At 43.8% G+C, this 3,851-nt stretch overlaps 1 protein-coding gene across 1 annotated transcript in view; it reads right to left on the minus strand.

Annotated features, from left to right (window-relative positions):
* The window catches only part of marco (macrophage receptor with collagenous structure), a gene marked incomplete in the record, with an annotated part of 44,158 nt that extends 43,109 nt beyond the window's left edge, over positions 1–1,049 (minus strand). The window contains 1 exon segment of the mRNA XM_014026128.1: positions 979–1,049.
* Between the last annotated feature and the right edge of the window lie 2,802 nt (positions 1,050–3,851).

A 3,851-nucleotide genomic window follows, 5' to 3' on the forward strand; every position in this document is an offset into this window, starting at 1 on the left:
GTATAACATTATAACATGATACAAAACTCAAAAAAGTTGATTTTACATGATATTGCCCCTTTAACAAAAAAAATCAAGATTATGATTAAAATTATTTTATTTCAGATTAATATCTTCAAAGGTAGGTTATGTGTCATTAATCTTAAAAAACTTGATAGTTATTAGCTACATGATAACCTATGGTAAACAATTAAAGAGGCCAACTACACATTATTTTTGTAGTAGTCTGTCTGCTGCAGACAGCTACATGTTTGGCTTGTACTGTACAGACAGTAGAAAGTAAATTTCTGTCTTTTTTATGGATAGATGCACTGAAAAAATATCTGCAGAGGCCTGTAGTTGATGCAGAAAGACCTTCACTCACATCTTCATCAACTGCTCAAGAATGTAATTTCTGCCAATTATCTGGGTTCACTTGGTCACTGTCATGATGCATGTAGTCATTATCTTATTATATTGCTATTGTTATTATTTAATGTTTAACTTTGCTAGCATTTACAGTAAATGTAAGTCATAGTCAAATAAAATTGTTTGGCTACTTTTTAAGAAACAGACTTAATTCAGTGTTTAATAGCGAGCTTGCACTGAATGTTTGAATACAGCTCAAGTCCTCCTTCATCCCAGGTATCAGTTCTTACTTTTACAACCAGAATGGTGGTAAGCACTATTTTTGATATAACATAATTTAAATATCTATAAATATTATCAAACCAACAAATAATACATTTTACTGTAATTTAGAAAATTTTGCCTAAAATGCACAATTGTGATGATCAGTGTTTTTTCTGCTCCTACCCTGATTGGTGTTCCTGAGACTCACCCTCTGCACCTGTGGCTGATTTCCTCTGATGGGTTCCACTAGTATTTAAGGCTCAGTCTTGGTTCAGATTTTCACTGGAGCATCACACATTTTTGGTTGCAATCTACAGCCACTAAGTTATAGTTGAAACTTTCTGAGTTACTTAGTTTTTGCCTTACCTTGTGTTTTTTCCTGCCTCTGGAATTTTGCTTCTGATTGCCATTGCCTGCCCTAGTGATGATAAACCCAGGCTTCCTCAATCACTGAACCAATATGAGTCAATTGTGCTGAAACGACTGTTTCGAATCAGTTGATTCATTTAAGTGTTGCTCCATCTGCTGGCCATGCTTTAACATTACTGCTGCATGAAGCAATGACGGACAAGCCGTTTCATGAACCAGTCAGCCTCTGTTCTGTATAATAAAGCTTCTACATGCATCTTGAACATTCTGTTTTCTTTAACAACAATAATAGAATATTACAGTAAAATGTGGCCGTGCTGTCACAAAATACTGTATGTGATGAAGACAGGTGCTGCTCTGTGAAGCAGCTCTGATCTTATATATAAAAACCTGGAGCTTATTGTTGATAATTAAGGCTTTGCTTAACTAAATATAACCTATAAATAAAAGTCTAGTAATTATCTGTGTTGTTTTTACTAATCATAGCATTTTGCTACAGTTGACGGGCCCTGTACCGGGCCAGCAGATGGTGTCATTCATAATTGTTTGCTAAAGTAGGCGTAAAACTTATTTTTCCCAATTTCTTTTCTAAGTCTGTCACAAAAGTTGTCTTTAATGTTTTTAAAATGAGTCGCCAAATTATTTTTGGATAAATATTTATGCTTTTAGAGCTTTATAAACATTTGTAAGTTACTTGAACCATCATGGACCGTTTCAGTGTCAGGAAGTTCTCCACATCTGTTGCTGTGCAAGTTTTGATTACATCACCCTCCCTTTGGTATCTTTGAAAAMACGAAGGTCTCACAAATTCAGGGATATATCTTGACACTGTGTTTAGTGATGTGAAGTTTGTGCGTAACCAAGAGTATAAATAACAGCCCTCATGCGTAAAACGTTGAGGTGGAATTGGGTTCCATTCAGTGATTCCATGGTGTGCACAATGGTAGATTTTGATGATGCACAGTGTAAATGTAAAAAGAAAAGGTTAGGTCATATGCAGAATGAGTCCTACAATAGAAATCAACACTTTTATTAAACCAGATTCTCTTTTATAGAATAAAAACCCATTTGGCACAGTTTTGGGTACATATGGCTAAATTGTGCCAAAATGCCATTTCCGCCTGGAAAAAAAAAGTCCTTTAAAAAATGTACCCCCCCCACACACACACACACACTTTTAAGATGGTGATTACACCCTTGGGCCAGCCCCTGGACAGAAGTCAGAGCAGACGGGAGAAGTGGCAGAAGAATGCACCAAAGGCCCCACACATAGCACGTCCCCGTTACAAATGCTGCATTAGGCCAGCAGGTCAGCCCCTCAACTGAAGGGAAGCCACGCCCGTGACCACCACCGCACACCGCCAACAGGCAAGCACACACCCCCGCCATTGAGAGTGCCCACCCCCAAGTCCCTATATGTGTCATAAAAATGTTATGATTGTCTGGGGTGTACAATAAAATGGGATCCAGGTGGCCATGGGCACATGAAGATGTAAAATCCTTGCTCTTCAGTAATGTACCTGCACCCCAAATCCCTACATGAGTGGACTTGTGATGGAGTGGGTGGAGGGATGTAACAAGGAAGGGGGAGAAAAAGGATAGGAGGAGCAAAATGCCATCCCAGGGAGCCAGCTACCCCGCTGACCTCAGTAGGCACCCCCATTCCCCGAGGCCCACTAAGGGAAGGAGGCCCCAATACCCCAGCCCCAGGACAGATGGCAGCAGCACCACTAGGCCCCAAGGAAACCAAGGTCATGGATGGGCAGAGCCTGGAGGACCGACAGGTACCGGGTCTAGTTTCTGGASTTAATATGTTTTAAACAATGATTAGAATGCAGTGCTGATTAGTATCTAAGATTTCTGCTATGTGTTAGCTAAATTTTATGCTAACCTGACCACTGGTTGACAGTGTAAGGTTCTATGGTAAACTTAGATTTATTTGATTTTGCATGGGGGCTTACAGTTCTGGGCTCGTGCCACACCTGGGTCGCAGTCTTGGTGGGGCCTGGGAGGCTTGGACCCTGGCGGGCGGTTGCCGGGCTCTGGGCCGGTTTGTGCCTTGGTGCCCTGCTCTGGACTTGGGCCTTCGGTGCACTGGTGGCGGCTGGGTGCTGGGCCGGTGACACATGGAGGGGGTGGGTCAAGCCAGCCTGGGTGTCTAGTGTGCTATATGTTCTGAGAGTTGTACGAATGTTGGGGTGGGTGTAGTATTTCTTCTGGGGGGGGCGGGTGGATTGCCTTTGGTGGTGGCCGGGGGCTGTGCTGGGGCGGCTGGTTGGTCCCTTAGTGGTGGTGGGGCTCGCTCTCGGTGCCTCCTTGCGCTGCCGGCGGCTGGGTGGGAACTCTCAGACAAACCTTCCTTGCTGGGATTCGGTGGCCTCTTTTGGTCGCAGGCTGGCTGTGGGACTGGGGGTCWGGTCTTGGGGGTCTGGATGGCTCTGGGGTGGATGGATTGGTGGTCCCCTTCTCTGGTGGTCCCAAAGGCTCTGTTTTGTGCGTGGCCTTGGGATCTCCGGGCCTGGCGGTCGGTCTGGAGGAGGTGGCATTGGGACCTCACTCCCTGGATGGGTTTCGGGGAGCAGGGGGTCCTTCTGGGGTCAGTGGGGAAGCTGACTCACTGCGGGAGCAGTTTGCTCCCTCAGTTGTTTTTCTCCCCATCCCTCACCACATACCCTCATCCCCTTCACTTTCTACTGCACTCACGTAGGGTTTTTGGGGTGCAGGTGTGTGGCAAAGAGCAACAGTTTTACATCCAAGTTTGCCATAACCACCTGAGCCCCAATTTTACTATGCACTTTAGACATTAAATTACAACATCCTCAAAACATTCACATATAGGAACATATATATATACAGTGTATATATATATA

The sequence above is a fragment of the Austrofundulus limnaeus genome, unplaced genomic scaffold (assembly GCF_001266775.1).
Source record: "Austrofundulus limnaeus strain Quisiro unplaced genomic scaffold, Austrofundulus_limnaeus-1.0 Scaffold526, whole genome shotgun sequence".
Taxonomy (NCBI): domain Eukaryota; kingdom Metazoa; phylum Chordata; class Actinopteri; order Cyprinodontiformes; family Rivulidae; genus Austrofundulus; species Austrofundulus limnaeus.